Consider the following 15,874-nt stretch of genomic DNA (forward strand, 5'->3'; position numbering starts at 1 on the left):
TGACAAAAAGACAGGAGAAAAAAGCAAAGTTCAAAGGACTTACTTGATCTCAAGAGTGTGTGATGTGCATTTAATCACACTGGAAAAAGCCAAACTGTTTAATGGTTCTGGGTTTGATTCCCATTAAGTCTTTTGTCATCAGTCTTACCGTTAGAAAGTCTCAAAACACGGAATCGGACACACACAAAGACGGAACATGAGGCTCTGTGGCGCAATGGACAGCGCATTGGACTTCTAGCATCATCATGTTCAAGTGTTCTAATATCAGCACAGAGAAAGTGATTCAAAGGTTGTGGGTTCGAGTCCCACCAGAGTCGTCATTATGCATCATAAAGCGGGAAAATTAACATTCTGTACTATATCTGACTTACTTGATCTCAAGAGTGTGTGATGTGCATTTAATCACACTGGAAAAAGCCAAACTGTTTAATGGTTCTGGGTTTGATTCCCATCCAGTCTTTTCTCATCAGTCTTACCGTTAGAAAGTCTCAAAACACGGAATCGGACACACACAAAGACAGAACATGAGGCTCTGTGGCGCAATGGACAGCGCATTGGACTTCTAGCATCATCATGTTCAAGTGTTCTAATATCAGCACAGAGGAAGTGATTCAAAGGTTGTGGGTTCGAGTCCCACCAGAGTCGTCATTATACATCATGAAGCGGGAAAATCTGAGTCCTGTACTATATCTGACTTACTTGATCTCAAGAGTGTGTGATGTGCATTTAATCACACTGGAAAAAGCCAAACTGTTTAATGGTTCTGGGTTTGATTCCCATCAAGTCTTTTGTCATCAGTCTTACCGTTAGAAAGTCTCAAAACACGGAATCGGACACACACAAAGACAGAACATGAGGCTCTGTGGCGCAATGGACAGCGCATTGGACTTCTAGCATCATCATGTTCAAGTGTTCTAACATCAGCACAGAGGAAGTGATTCAAAGGTTGTGGGTTCGAGTCCCACCAGAGTCGTCATTATACATCATAAGCGGGAAAATTAACATTCCTGTACTATATCTGACTTACTTGATCTCAAGAGTGTGTGATGTGCATTTAATCACACTGGAAAAAGCCAAACTGTTTAATGGTTCTGGGTTTGATTCCCATCAAGTCTTTTGTCATCAGTCTTACCGTTAGAAAGTCTCAAAACACGGAATCGGACACACACAAAGACAGAACATGAGGCTCTGTGGCGCAATGGACAGCGCATTGGACTTCTAGCATCATCATGTTCAAGTGTTCTAACTATCAGCACAGAGGAAGTGATTCAAAGGTTGTGGGTTCGAGTCCCACCAGAGTCGTCATTATACATCATGAAGCGGGAAAATCTGAGTCCTGTACTATATCTGACTTACTTGATCTCAAGAGTGTGTGATGTGCATTTAATCACACTGGAAAAAGCCAAACTGTTTAATGGTTCTGGGTTTGATTCCCATCAAGTCTTTTCTCATTAGTCTTACCGTTAGAAAGTCTCAAAACACGGAATCGGACACACACAAAGACAGAACATGAGGCTCTGTGGCGCAATGGACAGCGCATTGGACTTCTAGCATCATCATCTTCAAGTGTTCTAATATCAGCACAGAGAAAGTGATTCAAAGGTTGTGGGTTCGAGTCCCACCAGAGTCGTCATTATGCATCATAAAGCGGGAAAATTAACATTCTGTACTATATCTGACTTACTTGATCTCAAGAGTGTGTGATGTGCATTTAATCACACTGGAAAAAGCCAAACTGTTTAATGGTTCTGGGTTTGATTCCCATCAAGTCTTTTCTCATCAGTCTTACCGTTAGAAAGTCTCAAAACACGGAATCGGACACACACAAAGACAGAACATGAGGCTCTGTGGCGCAATGGACAGCGCATTGGACTTCTAGCATCATCATGTTCAAGTGTTCTAACATCAGCACAGAGGAAGTGATTCAAAGGTTGTGGGTTCGAGTCCCACCAGAGTCGTCACTATACATCATGAAGCGGGAAAATCTGAGTCCTGTACTATATCTGACTTACTTGATCTCAAGAGTGTGTCATGTGCATTTAATCACACTGGAAAAAGCCAAACTGTTTAATGGTTCTGGGTTTGATTCCCATCAAGTCCTTTGTCATCAGTCTTACCGTTAGAAAGTCTCAAAACACGGAATCGGACACACACAAAGTCGGAACAAGAGGCTCTGTGGCGCAATGGACAGCGCATTGGACTTCTAGCATCATCATGTTCAAGTGTTCTAATATCAGCACAGAGGAAGTGATTCAAAGGTTGTGGGTTCGAGTCCCACCAGAGTCGTCATTATGCATCTTAAAGCGGGAAAATTAACATTCTGTACTATATCTGACTTACTTGATCTGAAGAGTGTGTGATGTGCATTTAATCACACTGGAAAAAGCCAAACTGTTTAATGGTTCTGGGTTTGATTCCCATCAAGTCTTTTTTCATCAGTCTTACCGTTAGAAAGTCTCAAAACACGGAATCGGACACACACAAAGACAGAACACGAGGCTCTGTGGCGCAATGGACAGCGCATTGGACTTCTAGCATCATCATGTTCAAGTGTTCTAATATCAGCACAGACGAAGTGATTCAAAGGTTGTGGGTTCGAGTCCCACCAGAGTCGTCATTATGCATCATAAAGCGGGAAAATTAACATTCTGTACTATATCTGACTTACTTGATCTCAAGAGTGTGTGATGTGCATTTAATCACACTGGAAAAACATCAGCACAGAGGAAGTGATTCAAAGGTTGTGTGTTCGAGTCCCACCAGAGTCGTCATTATGCATCTTAAAGCGGGAAAATTAACATTCTGTACTATATCTGACTTACTTGATCTCAAGAGTGTGTGATGTGCATTTAATCACACTGGAAAAAGCCAAACTGTTTAATGGTTCTGGGTTTGATTCCCACCGTCTTTTGTCATCAGTCTTACCGTTAGAAAGTCTCAAAACACGGAATCGGACACACACAAAGACGGAACATGAGGCTCTGTGGCGCAATGGACAGCGCATTGGACTTCTAGAATCATCATGTTCAAGTGTTCTAATATCAGCACAGAGGAAGTGATTCAAAGGTTGTGGGTTCGAGTCCCACCAGAGTCGTCATTATACATCATGAAGCGGGAAAATCGAAGTCCTGTACTATATCTGACTTACTTGATCTCAAAAGTGTGTGATGTGCATTTAATCACACTACAAAAAGCCAAACTGTTTAATGGTTCTGGGTTTGATTCCCATCAAGTCTTTTCTCATCAGTCTTACCGTTAGAAAGTCTCAAAACACGGAATCGGACACACACAAAGACAGAACATGAGGCTCTGTGGCGCAATGGACAGCGCATTGGACTTCTAGCATCATCATCTTCAAGTGTTCTAATATCAGCACAGAGAAAGTGATTCAAAGGTTGTGGGTTCGAGTCCCACCAGAGTCGTCATTATGCATCTTAAAGCGGGAAAATTAACATTCTGTACTATATCTGACTTACTTGATCTCAAGAGTGTGTGATGTGCATTTAATCACACTGGAAAAAGCCAAACTGTTTAATGGTTCTGGGTTTGATTCCCATCAAGTCTTTTGTCATCAGTCTTACCGTTAGAAAGTCTCAAAACACGGAATCGGACACACACAAAGACGGAACATGAGGCTCTGTGGCGCAATGGACAGCGCATTGGACTTCTAGCATCATCATGTTCAAGTGTTCTAACATCAGCACAGAGGAAGTGATTCAAAGGTTGTGGGTTCGAGTCCCACCAGAGTCGTCATTATACATCATGAAGCGGGAAAATCTGAGTCCTGTACTATATCTGACTTACTTGATCTCAAGAGTGTGTGATGTGCATTTAATCACACTGGAAAAAGCCAAACTGTTTAATGGTTCTGGGTTTGATTCCCATCAAGTCTTTTGTCATCAGTCTTACCGTTAGAAAGTCTCAAAACACGGAATCGGACACACACAAAGACAGAACATGAGGCTCTGTGGCGCAATGGACAGCGCATTGGACTTCTAGCATCATCATCTTCAAGTGTTCTAATATCAGCACAGAGAAAGTGATTCAAAGGTTGTTGGTTCGAGTCCCACCAGAGTCGTCATTATGCATCATTAAAGCGGGAAAATTAACATTCTGTACTATAACTGACTTACTTGATCTCAAGAGTGTGTGATGTGCATTTAATCACACTGGAAAAAGCCAAACTGTTTAATGGTTCTGGGTTTGATTCCCATCAAGTCTTTTGTCATCAGTCTTACCGTTAGAAAGTCTCAAAACACGGAATCGGACACACACAAAGACAGAACATGAGGCTCTGTGGCGCAATGGACAGCGCATTGGACTTCTAGCATCATCATGTTCAAGTGTTCTAACATCAGCACAGAGGAAGTGATTCAAAGGTTGTGGGTTCGAGTCCCACCAGAGTCGTCACTATACATCATGAAGCGGGAAAATCTGAGTCCTGTACTATATCTGACTTACTTGATCTCAAGAGTGTGTGATGTGCATTTAATCACACTGGAAAAAGCCAAACTGTTTAATGGTTCTGGGTTTGATTCCCATCAAGTCTTTTGTCATCAGTCTTACCGTTAGAAAGTCTCAAAACACGGAATCGGACACACACAAAGACAGGAACAATGAGGCTCTGTGGCGCAATGGACAGCGCATTGGACTTCTAGCATCATCATCTTCAAGTGTTCTAATATCAGCACAGAGAAAGTGATTCAAAGGTTGTGGGTTCGAGTCCCACCAGAGTCGTCATTATGCATCTTAAAGCGGGAAAATTAACATTCTGTACTATATCTGACTTACTTGATCTCAAGAGTGTGTGATGTGCATTTAATCACACTGGAAAAAGCCAAACTGTTTAATGGTTCTGGGTTTGATTCCCATCAAGTCTTTTGTCATCAGTCTTACCGTTAGAAAGTCTCAAAACACGGAATCGGACACACACAAAGACGGAACATGAGGCTCTGTGGCGCAATGGACAGCGCATTGGACTTCTAGCATCATCATGTTCAAGTGTTCTAACATCAGCACAGAGGAAGTGATTCAAAGGTTGTGGGTTCGAGTCCCACCAGAGTCGTCATTATACATCATGAAGCGGGAAAATCGGAGTCCTGTACTATATCTGACTTACTTGATCTCAAGAGTGTGTGATGTGCATTTAATCACACTGGAAAAAGCCAAACTGTTTAATGGTTCTGGGTTTGATTCCCATCAAGTCTTTTGTCATCAGTCTTACCGTTAGAAAGTCTCAAAACACGGAATCGGACACACACAAAGACAGAACATGAGGCTCTGTGGCGCAATGGACAGCGCATTGGACTTCTAGCATCATCATGTTCAAGTGTTCTAATATCAGCACAGAGGAAGTGATTCAAAGGTTGTGGGTTCGAGTCCCACCAGAGTCGTCATTATGCATCATAAAGCGGGAAAATTAACATTCTGTACTATATCTGACTTACTTGATCTCAAGAGTGTGTGATGTGCATTTAATCACACTGGAAAAAGCCAAACTGTTTAATGGTTCTGGGTTTGATTCCCATCAAGTCTTTTGTCATCAGTCTTACCGTTAGAAAGTCTCAAAACACGGAATCGGACACACACAAAGACAGAACATGAGGCTCTGTGGCGCAATGGACAGCGCATTGGACTTCTAGCATCATCATGTTCAAGTGTTCTAACATCAGCACAGAGGAAGTGATTCAAAGGTTGTGGGTTCGAGTCCCACCAGAGTCGTCATTATGCATCATAAAGCGGGAAAATTAACATTCTGTACTATATCTGACTTACTTGATCTCAAGAGTGTGTGATGTGCATTTAATCACACTGGAAAAAGCCAAACTGTTTAATGGTTCTGGGTTTGATTCCCATCAAGTCTTTTGTCATCAGTCTTACCGTTAGAAAGTCTCAAAACACGGAATCGGACACACACAAAGACAGAACATGAGGCTCTGTGGCGCAATGGACAGCGCATTGGACTTCTAGCATCATCATGTTCAAGTGTTCTAATATCAGCACAGAGGAAGTGATTCAAAGGTTGTGGGTTCGAGTCCCACCAGAGTCGTCATTATACATCATGAAGCGGGAAAATCTGAGTCCTGTACTATATCTGACTTACTTGATCTCAAGAGTGTGTGATGTGCATTTAATCACACTGGAAAAAGCCAAACTGTTTAATGGTTCTGGGTTTGATTCCCATCAAGTCTTTTGTCATCAGTCTTACCGTTAGAAAGTCTCAAAACACGGAATCGGACACACACAAAGACAGAACATGAGGCTCTGTGGCGCAATGGACAGCGCATTGGACTTCTAGCATCATCATGTTCAAGTGTTCTAATATCAGCACAGAGGAAGTGATTCAAAGGTTGTGGGTTCGAGTCCCACCAGAGTCGTCATTATGCATCATAAAGCGGGAAAATTAACATTCTGTACTATATCTGACTTACTTGATCTCAAGAGTGTGTGATGTGCATTTAATCACACTGGAAAAAGCCAAACTGTTTAATGGTTCTGGGTTTGATTCCCATCAAGTCTTTTGTCATCAGTCTTACCGTTAGAAAGTCTCAAAACACGGAATCGGACACACACAAAGACAGAACATGAGGCTCTGTGGCGCAATGGACAGCGCATTGGACTTCTAGCATCATCATGTTCAAGTGTTCTAATATCAGCACAGAGGAAGTGATTCAAAGGTTGTGGGTTCGAGTCCCACCAGAGTCGTCATTATACATCATGAAGCGGGAAAATCTGAGTCCTGTACTATATCTGACTTACTTGATCTCAAGAGTGTGTGATGTGCATTTAATCACACTGGAAAAAGCCAAACTGTTTAATGGTTCTGGGTTTGATTCCCATCAAGTCTTTTGTCATCAGTCTTACCGTTAGAAAGTCTCAAAACACGGAATCGGACACACACAAAGACAGAACATGAGGCTCTGTGGCGCAATGGACAGCGCATTGGACTTCTAGCATCATCATGTTCAAGTGTTCTAATATCAGCACAGAGGAAGTGATTCAAAGGTTGTGGGTTCGAGTCCCACCAGAGTCGTCATTATGCATCATAAAGCGGGAAAATTAACATTCTGTACTATATCTGACTTACTTGATCTCAAGAGTGTGTGATGTGCATTTAATCACACTGGAAAAAGCCAAACTGTTTAATGGTTCTGGGTTTGATTCCCATCAAGTCTTTTGTCATCAGTCTTACCGTTAGAAAGTCTCAAAACACGGAATCGGACACACACAAAGACAGAACATGAGGCTCTGTGGCGCAATGGACAGCGCATTGGACTTCTAGCATCATCATGTTCAAGTGTTCTAACATCAGCACAGAGGAAGTGATTCAAAGGTTGTGGGTTCGAGTCCCACCAGAGTCGTCATTATACATCATGAAGCGGGAAAATCTGAGTCCTGTACTATATCTGACTTACTTGATCTCAAGAGTGTGTGATGTGCATTTAATCACACTGGAAAAAGCCAAACTGTTTAATGGTTCTGGGTTTGATTCCCATCAAGTCTTTTCTCATTAGTCTTACCGTTAGAAAGTCTCAAAACACGGAATCGGACACACACAAAGACAGAACATGAGGCTCTGTGGCGCAATGGACAGCGCATTGGACTTCTAGCATCATCATCTTCAAGTGTTCTAATATCAGCACAGAGGAAAGTGATTCAAAGGTTGTGGGTTCGAGTCCCACCAGAGTCGTCATTATGCATCATAAAGCGGGAAAATTAACATTCTGTACTATATCTGACTTACTTGATCTCAAGAGTGTGTGATGTGCATTTAATCACACTGGAAAAAGCCAAACTGTTTAATGGTTCTGGGTTTGATTCCCATCAAGTCTTTTGTCATCAGTCTTACCGTTAGAAAGTCTCAAAACACGGAATCGGACACACACAAAGACAGAACATGAGGCTCTGTGGCGCAATGGACAGCGCATTGGACTTCTAGCATCATCATGTTCAAGTGTTCTAACATCAGCACAGAGGAAGTGATTCAAAGGTTGTGGGTTCGAGTCCCACCAGAGTCGTCATTATACATCATGAAGCGGGAAAATCTGAGTCCTGTACTATATCTGACTTACTTGATCTCAAGAGTGTGTGATGTGCATTTAATCACACTGGAAAAAGCCAAACTGTTTAATGGTTCTGGGTTTGATTCCCATCAAGTCTTTTGTCATCAGTCTTTCCGTTAGAAAGTCTCAAAACACGGAATCGGACACACACAAAGACAGAACAATGAGGCTCTGTGGCGCAATGGACAGCGCATTGGACTTCTAGCATCATCATGTTCAAGTGTTCTAATATCAGCACAGAGGAAGTGATTCAAAGGTTGTGGGTTCGAGTCCCACCAGAGTCGTCATTATACATCATGAAGCGGGAAAATCTGAGTCCTGTACTATATCTGACTTACTTGATCTCAAGAGTGTGTGATGTGCATTTAATCACACTGGAAAAAGCCAAACTGTTTAATGGTTCTGGGTTTGATTCCCATCAAGTCTTTTGTCATCAGTCTTACCGTTAGAAAGTCTCAAAACACGGAATCGGACACACACAAAGACAGAACAAGAGGCTCTGTGGCGCAATGGACAGCGCATTGGACTTCTAGCATCATCATGTTCAAGTGTTCTAATATCAGCACAGAGGAAGTGATTCAAAGGTTGTGGGTTCGAGTCCCACCAGAGTCGTCATTATGCATCATAAAGCGGGAAAATTAACATTCTGTACTATATCTGACTTACTTGATCTCAAGAGTGTGTGATGTGCATTTAATCACACTGGAAAAAGCCAAACTGTTTAATGGTTCTGGGTTTGATTCCCATCAAGTCTTTTGTCATCAGTCTTACCGTTAGAAAGTCTCAAAACACGGAATCGGACACACACAAAGACAGAACATGAGGCTCTGTGGCGCAATGGACAGCGCATTGGACTTCTAGCATCATCATGTTCAAGTGTTCTAATATCAGCACAGAGGAAGTGATTCAAAGGTTGTGGGTTCGAGTCCCACCAGAGTCGTCATTATGCATCATAAAGCGGGAAAATTAACATTCTGTACTATATCTGACTTACTTGATCTCAAGAGTGTGTGATGTGCATTTAATCACACTGGAAAAAGCCAAACTGTTTAATGGTTCTGGGTTTGATTCCCACCGTCTTTTGTCATCAGTCTTACCGTTAGAAAGTCTCAAAACACGGAATCGGACACACACAAAGACGGAACATGAGGCTCTGTGGCGCAATGGACAGCGCATTGGACTTCTAGCATCATCATGTTCAAGTGTTCTAATATCAGCACAGAGGAAGTGATTCAAAGGTTGTGGGTTCGAGTCCCACCAGAGTCGTCATTATACATCATGAAGCGGGAAAATCGAAGTCCTGTACTATATCTGACTTACTTGATCTCAAAAGTGTGTGATGTGCATTTAATCACACTACAAAAAGCCAAACTCTTTAATGGTTCTGGGTTTGATTCCCATCAAGTCTTTTCTCATTAGTCTTACCGTTAGAAAGTCTCAAAACACGGAATCGGACACACACAAAGACAGAACATGAGGCTCTGTGGCGCAATGGACAGCGCATTGGACTTCTAGCATCATCATCTTCAAGTCTTCTAATATAAGCACAGAGAAAGTGATTCAAAGGTTGTGGGTTCGAGTCCCACCAGAGTCGTCATTATGCATCTTAAAGCGGGAAAATTAACATTCTGTACTATATCTGACTTACTTGATCTCAAGAGTGTGTGATGTGCATTTAATCACACTGGAAAAAGCCAAACTGTTTAATGGTTCTGGGTTTGATTCCCATCAAGTCTTTTGTCATCAGTCTTACCGTTAGAAAGTCTCAAAACACACGGAATCGGACACACACAAAGACGGAACATGAGGCTCTGTGGCGCAATGGACAGCGCATTGGACTTCTAGCATTATCATGTTCAAGTGTTCTAATATCAGCACAGAGGAAGTGATTCAAAGGTTGTGGGTTCGAGTCCCACCAGAGTCGTCATTATACATCATGAAGAGGGAAAATCTGAGTCCTGTACTATATCTGACTTACTTGATCTCAAGAGTGTGTGATGTGCATTTAATCACACTGGAAAAAGCCAAACTGTTTAATGGTTCTGGGTTTGATTCCCATCAAGTCTTTTGTCATCAGTCTTACCGTTAGAAAGTCTCAAAACACGGAATCGGACACACACAAAGACAGAACATGAGGCTCTGTGGCGCAATGGACAGCGCATTGGACTTCTAGCATCATCATCTTCAAGTGTTCTAATATCAGCACAGAGAAAGTGATTCAAAGGTTGTGGGTTCGAGTCCCACCAGAGTCGTCATTATGCATCTTAAAGCGGGAAAATTAACATTCTGTACTATATCTGACTTACTTGATCTCAAGAGTGTGTGATGTGCATTTAATCACACTGGAAAAAGCCAAACTGTTTAATGGTTCTGGGTTTGATTCCCATCAAGTCTTTTGTCATCAGTCTTACCGTTAGAAAGTCTCAAAACACGGAATCGGACACACACAAAGAAAGGAACATGAGGCTCTGTGGCGCAATGGACAGCGCATTGGACTTCTAGCATCATCATGTTCAAGTGTTCTAACATCAGCACAGAGGAAGTGATTCAAAGGTTGTGGGTTCGAGTCCCACCAGAGTCGTCACTATACATCATGAAGCGGGAAAATCTGAGTCCTGTACTATATCTGACTTACTTGATCTCAAGAGTGTGTGATGTGCATTTAATCACACTGGAAAAAGCCAAACTGTTTAATGGTTCTGGGTTTGATTCCCATCAAGTCCTTTGTCATCAGTCTTACCGTTAGAAAGTCTCAAAACACGGAATCGGACACACACAAAGACGGAACAAGAGGCTCTGTGGCGCAATGGACAGCGCATTGGACTTCTAGCATCATCATCTTCAAGTGTTCTAATATAAGCACAGAGAAAGTGATTCAAAGGTTGTGGGTTCGAGTCCCACCAGAGTCGTCATTATGCATCTTAAAGCGGGAAAATTAACATTCTGTACTATATCTGACTTACTTGATCTCAAGAGTGTGTGATGTGCATTTAATCACACTGGAAAAAGCCAAACTGTTTAATGGTTCTGGGTTTGATTCCCATCAAGTCTTTTCTCATTAGTCTTACCGTTAGAAAGTCTCAAAACACGGAATCGGACACACACAAAGACGGAACATGAGGCTCTGTGGCGCAATGGACAGCGCATTGGACTTCTAGCATCATCATGTTCAAGTGTTCTAACATCAGCACAGAGGAAGTGATTCAAAGGTTGTGGGTTCGAGTCCCACCAGAGTCGTCATTATACATCATGAAGCGGGAAAATCGGAGTCCTGTACTATATCTGACTTACTTGATCTGAAGAGTGTGTGATGTGCATTTAATCACACTGGAAAAAGCCAAACTGTTTAATGGTTCTGGGTTTGATTCCCATCAAGTCTTTTGTCATCAGTCTTACCGTTAGAAAGTCTCAAAACACGGAATCGGACACACACAAAGACAGAACACGAGGCTCTGTGGCGCAATGGACAGCGCATTGGACTTCTAGCATCATCATGTTCAAGTGTTCTAATATCAGCACAGAGGAAGTGATTCAAAGGTTGTGGGTTCGAGTCCCACCAGAGTCGTCATTATGCATCATAAAGCGGGAAAATTAACATTCTGTACTATATCTGACTTACTTGATCTCAAGAGTGTGTGATGTGCATTTAATCACACTGGAAAAAGCCAAACTGTTTAATGGTTCTGGGTTTGATTCCCATCAAGTCTTTTGTCATCAGTCTTTCCGTTAGAAAGTCTCAAAACACGGAATCGGACACACACAAAGACAGAACAAGAGGCTCTGTGGCGCAATGGACAGCGCATTGGACTTCTAGCATCATCATGTTCAAGTGTTCTAACATCAGCACAGAGGAAGTGATTCAAAGGTTGTGGGTTCGAGTCCCACCAGAGTCGTCATTATGCATCATAAAGCGGGAAAATTAACATTCTGTACTATATCTGACTTACTTGATCTCAAGAGTGTGTGATGTGCATTTAATCACACTGGAAAAAGCCAAACTGTTTAATGGTTCTGGGTTTGATTCCCATCGTCTTTTGTCATCAGTCTTACCGTTAGAAAGTCTCAAAACACGGAATCGGACACACACAAAGACGGAACATGAGGCTCTGTGGCGCAATGGACAGCGCATTGGACTTCTAGCATCATCATGTTCAAGTGTTCTAATATCAGCACAGAGGAAGTGATTCAAAGGTTGTGGGTTCGAGTCCCACCAGAGTCGTCATTATACATCATGAAGCGGGAAAATCGGAGTCCTGTACTATATCTGACTTACTTGATCTGAAGAGTGTGTGATGTGCATTTAATCACACTGGAAAAAGCCAAACTGTTTAATGGTTCTGGGTTTGATTCCCATCGTCTTTTGTCATCAGTCTTACCGTTAGAAAGTCTCAAAACACGGAATCGGACACACACAAAGACGGAACATGAGGCTCTGTGGCGCAATGGACAGCGCATTGGACTTCTAGCATCATCATGTTCAAGTGTTCTAATATCAGCACAGAGGAAGTGATTCAAAGGTTGTGGGTTCGAGTCCCACCAGAGTCGTCATTATACATCATGAAGCGGGAAAATCGGAGTCCTGTACTATATCTGACTTACTTGATCTGAAGAGTGTGTGATGTGCATTTAATCACACTGGAAAAAGCCAAACTGTTTAATGGTTCTGGGTTTGATTCCCATCAAGTCTTTTGTCATCAGTCTTACCGTTAGAAAGTCTCAAAACACGGAATCGGACACACACAAAGACAGAACAAGAGGCTCTGTGGCGCAATGGACAGCGCATTGGACTTCTAGCATCATCATGTTCAAGTGTTCTAATATCAGCACAGAGGAAGTGATTCAAAGGTTGTGGGTTCGAGTCCCACCAGAGTCGTCATTATGCATCATAAAGCGGGAAAATTAACATTCTGTACTATATCTGACTTACTTGATCTCAAGAGTGTGTCATGTGCATTTAATCACACTGGAAAAAGCCAAACTGTTTAATGGTTCTGGGTTTGATTCCCATCAAGTCTTTTGTCATCAGTCTTTCCGTTAGAAAGTCTCAAAACACGGAATCGGACACACACAAAGACAGAACATGAGGCTCTGTGGCGCAATGGACAGCGCATTGGACTTCTAGCATCATCATGTTCAAGTGTTCTAATATCAGCACAGAGGAAGTGATTCAAAGGTTGTTGGTTCGAGTCCCACCAGAGTCGTCATTATACATCATGAAGCGGGAAAATCGGAGTCCTGTACTATATCTGACTTACTTGATCTCAAGAGTGTGTGATGTGCATTTAATCACACTGGAAAAAGCCAAACTGTTTAATGCTTCTGGGTTTGATTCCCATCAAGTCTTTTGTCATCAGTCTTACCGTTAGAAAGTCTCAAAACACGGAATCGGACACACACAAAGACAGAACATGAGGCTCTGTGGCGCAATGGACAGCGCATTGGACTTCTAGCATCATCATGTTCAAGTGTTCTAATATCAGCACAGAGGAAGTGATTCAAAGGTTGTTGGTTCGAGTCCCACCAGAGTCGTCATTATACATCATGAAGCGGGAAAATCGGAGTCCTGTACTACAGGACTGTCTCAGAAAATTAGAATATTGTGATAAAGTTCTTTATTTTCTGTAATGTAATTAAAAAAACAAAAATGTCATGCATTCTGGATTCATTACAAATCAACTGAAATATTGCAAGCCTTTTATTCTTTTAATATTGCTGATTATGGCTTACAGCTTAAGAAAACTCAAAAATCCTATCTCAAAAAATTAGAATATTTCCTCAGACCAAGTAAAAAAAAGATTTATAACAGCAAAACAAAATCAAACATTTGAAAATGTCCATTAATGCACTCAGTACTTGGTTGGGAATCCTTTTGCACGGATTACTGCATCAATGCGGCGTGGCATGGAGGCAATCAGCCTGTGGCATTGCTTAGGGTTTATGGATGCCCAGGATGCTTCAATAGCGGCCTTTAGCTCATTTGCATTGTTGGGTCTGGTGTCTTTCAGCTTCTTCTTCATAATACCCCACAAATTCTCTATGGGGTTCAGGTCAGGGGAATTGGCAGGCCAATCGAGGACAGTAATGCCATGGTCAGTACACCAGTTACTGGTGGTTTTGGCACTGTGGGCAGGTGCCAGATCATGCTGGAAAATGAAATCCTCATCTCCATAGAGCTTTTCAGCAGACGGAAGCATGTAGTGCTCTAAAATCTCTTGGTACACAGCTACATTTACTCTGGACTTGATGAAACACAGTGGACCAACACCAGCAGCTGACATGGCTCCCCAAACCATCACTGACTGTGGGAACTTCACACTGGATTTCAAGCAACTTGGATTTTGCTCCTCTCCAGCCTTTCTCCAGACTCTGGCGCCTTGACTTCCAAATGAAATACAACACTTGCTTTCGTCTGAAAAGAGGACTTTGGACCACTCTGCAACTGTCCAGTGCTTCTTTTCCATAGCCCAAGTCAGACGCTTCTTCCGTTGTCTTGAGTTCAGAAGTGGCTTGACCATGGGAATACGGCTATTGTAGCCCATTTCCCGGACATGTCTGTGAACAGTGGCTTTTGATACCTGGACTCCAGCTTCAGTCCACTGTCTTTGAAGCTCCCCCAAATTCTGGAAGCGACCCTTCTTCACAATGCTGTTAAGGCTGCGGTCATCTCTCTTGGTTGTGCAGCGTTTCCTGCCACATTTCCCCCTTCCAACAGACTTTTTGTGGATGTGCTTTGAAACTGCACTCTGTGAACAGCTTGCTCTTTGAGAAATTTCTTTTTGTGTCTTACCCTCCTGATGGAGGGTGTCAATGATGGTCCTCTGGACAGCAGTCAGATCAGCAGTCTTCCCCATACTTGTGATTTAGTTTACTGAACCAAGCTGAGTGTTTTTCAAGGCTCAGGAAACCCTTGCAGGTGTTTCGAGTTAATTAGACGATTCAAGTGATTAGTTGAATACCCTACTAGTATACTTTTTCATGATATTCTAATATTTAGAGATAGGATATTTGAGTTTTCTTAAGCTGTAAGCCATAATCAGCAATATTAAAAGAATAAAAGGCTTGCAATATTTCAGTTGATTTGTAATGAATCCAGAATGCATGACATTTTTGTTTTTTTAATTGCATTACAGAAAATAAAGAACTTTATCACAATATTCTAATTTTCTGAGACAGTCCTGTATATCTGACTTACTTGATCTCAAGAGTGTGTGATGTGCATTTAATCACACTGGAAAAAGCCAAACTGTTTAATGGTTCTGGGTTTGATTCCCATCGTCTTTTGTCATCAGTCTTACCGTTAGAAAGTCTCAAAACACGGAATCGGACACACACAAAGACGGAACATGAGGCTCTGTGGCGCAATGGACAGCGCATTGGACTTCTAGCATCATCATGTTCAAGTGTTCTAATATCAGCACAGAGGAAGTGATTCAAAGGTTGTGGGTTCGAGTCCCACCAGAGTCGTCATTATACATCATGAAGCGGGAAAATCTGAGTCCTGTACTATATCTGACTTACTTGATCTCAAGAGTGTGTCATGTGCATTTAATCACACTGGAAAAAGCCAAACTGTTTAATGGTTCTGGGTTTGATTCCCATCAAGTCCTTTGTCATCAGTCTTACCGTTAGAAAGTCTCAAAACACGGAATCGGACACACACAAAGATGGAACAAGAGGCTCTGTGGCGCAATGGACAGCGCATTGGACTTCTAGCATCATCATCTTCAAGTGTTCTAATATAAGCACAGAGAAAGTGATTCAAAGGTTGTGGGTTCGAGTCCCACCAGAGTCGTCATTATGCATCATGAAGC

The 15,874-nt window shown here is 42.2% G+C and overlaps 43 non-coding genes across 43 annotated transcripts; all 43 read left to right on the top strand.

Moving 5' to 3' along the window:
• Positions 1–200: 200 nt before the first annotated feature.
• Positions 201–317, top strand: trnar-ucu. The gene is made up of 2 exons: positions 201–237; positions 282–317. It is a non-coding gene; the product is annotated as a tRNA-Arg (tRNA).
• A 211-nt stretch (positions 318–528) lies between these two features.
• trnar-ucu lies at positions 529–645 on the top strand. The gene is made up of 2 exons: positions 529–565; positions 610–645. It is a non-coding gene; the product is annotated as a tRNA-Arg (tRNA).
• Positions 646–856: 211 nt separating this feature from the next.
• On the top strand, positions 857–973 carry trnar-ucu. The gene is made up of 2 exons: positions 857–893; positions 938–973. It is a non-coding gene; the product is annotated as a tRNA-Arg (tRNA).
• Positions 974–1,184: 211 nt separating this feature from the next.
• On the top strand, positions 1,185–1,302 carry trnar-ucu. Its single transcript has 2 exons — positions 1,185–1,221; positions 1,267–1,302. It is a non-coding gene; the product is annotated as a tRNA-Arg (tRNA).
• Positions 1,303–1,513: 211 nt separating this feature from the next.
• On the top strand, positions 1,514–1,630 carry trnar-ucu. The gene is made up of 2 exons: positions 1,514–1,550; positions 1,595–1,630. It is a non-coding gene; the product is annotated as a tRNA-Arg (tRNA).
• A 211-nt stretch (positions 1,631–1,841) lies between these two features.
• trnar-ucu lies at positions 1,842–1,958 on the top strand. The gene is made up of 2 exons: positions 1,842–1,878; positions 1,923–1,958. It is a non-coding gene; the product is annotated as a tRNA-Arg (tRNA).
• A 211-nt stretch (positions 1,959–2,169) lies between these two features.
• trnar-ucu lies at positions 2,170–2,286 on the top strand. Its single transcript has 2 exons — positions 2,170–2,206; positions 2,251–2,286. It is a non-coding gene; the product is annotated as a tRNA-Arg (tRNA).
• Positions 2,287–2,497: 211 nt separating this feature from the next.
• trnar-ucu lies at positions 2,498–2,614 on the top strand. The gene is made up of 2 exons: positions 2,498–2,534; positions 2,579–2,614. It is a non-coding gene; the product is annotated as a tRNA-Arg (tRNA).
• Positions 2,615–2,977: 363 nt separating this feature from the next.
• Positions 2,978–3,094, top strand: trnar-ucu. The gene is made up of 2 exons: positions 2,978–3,014; positions 3,059–3,094. It is a non-coding gene; the product is annotated as a tRNA-Arg (tRNA).
• A 211-nt stretch (positions 3,095–3,305) lies between these two features.
• Positions 3,306–3,422, top strand: trnar-ucu. The gene is made up of 2 exons: positions 3,306–3,342; positions 3,387–3,422. It is a non-coding gene; the product is annotated as a tRNA-Arg (tRNA).
• Positions 3,423–3,633: 211 nt separating this feature from the next.
• On the top strand, positions 3,634–3,750 carry trnar-ucu. The gene is made up of 2 exons: positions 3,634–3,670; positions 3,715–3,750. It is a non-coding gene; the product is annotated as a tRNA-Arg (tRNA).
• Positions 3,751–3,961: 211 nt separating this feature from the next.
• Positions 3,962–4,078, top strand: trnar-ucu. Its single transcript has 2 exons — positions 3,962–3,998; positions 4,043–4,078. It is a non-coding gene; the product is annotated as a tRNA-Arg (tRNA).
• A 212-nt stretch (positions 4,079–4,290) lies between these two features.
• On the top strand, positions 4,291–4,407 carry trnar-ucu. Its single transcript has 2 exons — positions 4,291–4,327; positions 4,372–4,407. It is a non-coding gene; the product is annotated as a tRNA-Arg (tRNA).
• A 213-nt stretch (positions 4,408–4,620) lies between these two features.
• On the top strand, positions 4,621–4,737 carry trnar-ucu. The gene is made up of 2 exons: positions 4,621–4,657; positions 4,702–4,737. It is a non-coding gene; the product is annotated as a tRNA-Arg (tRNA).
• A 211-nt stretch (positions 4,738–4,948) lies between these two features.
• trnar-ucu lies at positions 4,949–5,065 on the top strand. Its single transcript has 2 exons — positions 4,949–4,985; positions 5,030–5,065. It is a non-coding gene; the product is annotated as a tRNA-Arg (tRNA).
• Positions 5,066–5,276: 211 nt separating this feature from the next.
• trnar-ucu lies at positions 5,277–5,393 on the top strand. Its single transcript has 2 exons — positions 5,277–5,313; positions 5,358–5,393. It is a non-coding gene; the product is annotated as a tRNA-Arg (tRNA).
• A 211-nt stretch (positions 5,394–5,604) lies between these two features.
• Positions 5,605–5,721, top strand: trnar-ucu. The gene is made up of 2 exons: positions 5,605–5,641; positions 5,686–5,721. It is a non-coding gene; the product is annotated as a tRNA-Arg (tRNA).
• A 211-nt stretch (positions 5,722–5,932) lies between these two features.
• Positions 5,933–6,049, top strand: trnar-ucu. Its single transcript has 2 exons — positions 5,933–5,969; positions 6,014–6,049. It is a non-coding gene; the product is annotated as a tRNA-Arg (tRNA).
• Positions 6,050–6,260: 211 nt separating this feature from the next.
• trnar-ucu lies at positions 6,261–6,377 on the top strand. Its single transcript has 2 exons — positions 6,261–6,297; positions 6,342–6,377. It is a non-coding gene; the product is annotated as a tRNA-Arg (tRNA).
• A 211-nt stretch (positions 6,378–6,588) lies between these two features.
• trnar-ucu lies at positions 6,589–6,705 on the top strand. The gene is made up of 2 exons: positions 6,589–6,625; positions 6,670–6,705. It is a non-coding gene; the product is annotated as a tRNA-Arg (tRNA).
• Positions 6,706–6,916: 211 nt separating this feature from the next.
• Positions 6,917–7,033, top strand: trnar-ucu. The gene is made up of 2 exons: positions 6,917–6,953; positions 6,998–7,033. It is a non-coding gene; the product is annotated as a tRNA-Arg (tRNA).
• A 211-nt stretch (positions 7,034–7,244) lies between these two features.
• On the top strand, positions 7,245–7,361 carry trnar-ucu. The gene is made up of 2 exons: positions 7,245–7,281; positions 7,326–7,361. It is a non-coding gene; the product is annotated as a tRNA-Arg (tRNA).
• A 211-nt stretch (positions 7,362–7,572) lies between these two features.
• On the top strand, positions 7,573–7,690 carry trnar-ucu. Its single transcript has 2 exons — positions 7,573–7,609; positions 7,655–7,690. It is a non-coding gene; the product is annotated as a tRNA-Arg (tRNA).
• A 211-nt stretch (positions 7,691–7,901) lies between these two features.
• trnar-ucu lies at positions 7,902–8,018 on the top strand. The gene is made up of 2 exons: positions 7,902–7,938; positions 7,983–8,018. It is a non-coding gene; the product is annotated as a tRNA-Arg (tRNA).
• Positions 8,019–8,230: 212 nt separating this feature from the next.
• Positions 8,231–8,347, top strand: trnar-ucu. Its single transcript has 2 exons — positions 8,231–8,267; positions 8,312–8,347. It is a non-coding gene; the product is annotated as a tRNA-Arg (tRNA).
• A 211-nt stretch (positions 8,348–8,558) lies between these two features.
• Positions 8,559–8,675, top strand: trnar-ucu. Its single transcript has 2 exons — positions 8,559–8,595; positions 8,640–8,675. It is a non-coding gene; the product is annotated as a tRNA-Arg (tRNA).
• Positions 8,676–8,886: 211 nt separating this feature from the next.
• On the top strand, positions 8,887–9,003 carry trnar-ucu. The gene is made up of 2 exons: positions 8,887–8,923; positions 8,968–9,003. It is a non-coding gene; the product is annotated as a tRNA-Arg (tRNA).
• Positions 9,004–9,212: 209 nt separating this feature from the next.
• trnar-ucu lies at positions 9,213–9,329 on the top strand. Its single transcript has 2 exons — positions 9,213–9,249; positions 9,294–9,329. It is a non-coding gene; the product is annotated as a tRNA-Arg (tRNA).
• A 211-nt stretch (positions 9,330–9,540) lies between these two features.
• Positions 9,541–9,657, top strand: trnar-ucu. The gene is made up of 2 exons: positions 9,541–9,577; positions 9,622–9,657. It is a non-coding gene; the product is annotated as a tRNA-Arg (tRNA).
• Positions 9,658–9,870: 213 nt separating this feature from the next.
• trnar-ucu lies at positions 9,871–9,987 on the top strand. Its single transcript has 2 exons — positions 9,871–9,907; positions 9,952–9,987. It is a non-coding gene; the product is annotated as a tRNA-Arg (tRNA).
• A 211-nt stretch (positions 9,988–10,198) lies between these two features.
• trnar-ucu lies at positions 10,199–10,315 on the top strand. The gene is made up of 2 exons: positions 10,199–10,235; positions 10,280–10,315. It is a non-coding gene; the product is annotated as a tRNA-Arg (tRNA).
• A 212-nt stretch (positions 10,316–10,527) lies between these two features.
• On the top strand, positions 10,528–10,644 carry trnar-ucu. Its single transcript has 2 exons — positions 10,528–10,564; positions 10,609–10,644. It is a non-coding gene; the product is annotated as a tRNA-Arg (tRNA).
• Positions 10,645–10,855: 211 nt separating this feature from the next.
• Positions 10,856–10,972, top strand: trnar-ucu. The gene is made up of 2 exons: positions 10,856–10,892; positions 10,937–10,972. It is a non-coding gene; the product is annotated as a tRNA-Arg (tRNA).
• Positions 10,973–11,183: 211 nt separating this feature from the next.
• trnar-ucu lies at positions 11,184–11,300 on the top strand. The gene is made up of 2 exons: positions 11,184–11,220; positions 11,265–11,300. It is a non-coding gene; the product is annotated as a tRNA-Arg (tRNA).
• A 211-nt stretch (positions 11,301–11,511) lies between these two features.
• On the top strand, positions 11,512–11,628 carry trnar-ucu. The gene is made up of 2 exons: positions 11,512–11,548; positions 11,593–11,628. It is a non-coding gene; the product is annotated as a tRNA-Arg (tRNA).
• A 211-nt stretch (positions 11,629–11,839) lies between these two features.
• trnar-ucu lies at positions 11,840–11,956 on the top strand. The gene is made up of 2 exons: positions 11,840–11,876; positions 11,921–11,956. It is a non-coding gene; the product is annotated as a tRNA-Arg (tRNA).
• Positions 11,957–12,165: 209 nt separating this feature from the next.
• trnar-ucu lies at positions 12,166–12,282 on the top strand. The gene is made up of 2 exons: positions 12,166–12,202; positions 12,247–12,282. It is a non-coding gene; the product is annotated as a tRNA-Arg (tRNA).
• Positions 12,283–12,491: 209 nt separating this feature from the next.
• Positions 12,492–12,608, top strand: trnar-ucu. The gene is made up of 2 exons: positions 12,492–12,528; positions 12,573–12,608. It is a non-coding gene; the product is annotated as a tRNA-Arg (tRNA).
• A 211-nt stretch (positions 12,609–12,819) lies between these two features.
• On the top strand, positions 12,820–12,936 carry trnar-ucu. The gene is made up of 2 exons: positions 12,820–12,856; positions 12,901–12,936. It is a non-coding gene; the product is annotated as a tRNA-Arg (tRNA).
• Positions 12,937–13,147: 211 nt separating this feature from the next.
• On the top strand, positions 13,148–13,264 carry trnar-ucu. The gene is made up of 2 exons: positions 13,148–13,184; positions 13,229–13,264. It is a non-coding gene; the product is annotated as a tRNA-Arg (tRNA).
• A 211-nt stretch (positions 13,265–13,475) lies between these two features.
• Positions 13,476–13,592, top strand: trnar-ucu. Its single transcript has 2 exons — positions 13,476–13,512; positions 13,557–13,592. It is a non-coding gene; the product is annotated as a tRNA-Arg (tRNA).
• Positions 13,593–15,410: 1,818 nt separating this feature from the next.
• Positions 15,411–15,527, top strand: trnar-ucu. Its single transcript has 2 exons — positions 15,411–15,447; positions 15,492–15,527. It is a non-coding gene; the product is annotated as a tRNA-Arg (tRNA).
• Positions 15,528–15,738: 211 nt separating this feature from the next.
• trnar-ucu lies at positions 15,739–15,855 on the top strand. The gene is made up of 2 exons: positions 15,739–15,775; positions 15,820–15,855. It is a non-coding gene; the product is annotated as a tRNA-Arg (tRNA).
• Positions 15,856–15,874: the final 19 nt, after the last annotated feature.

This window comes from Hippoglossus hippoglossus, unplaced genomic scaffold (assembly GCF_009819705.1).
Source record: "Hippoglossus hippoglossus isolate fHipHip1 unplaced genomic scaffold, fHipHip1.pri scaffold_95_arrow_ctg1, whole genome shotgun sequence".
Lineage (NCBI taxonomy): Eukaryota > Metazoa > Chordata > Actinopteri > Pleuronectiformes > Pleuronectidae > Hippoglossus > Hippoglossus hippoglossus.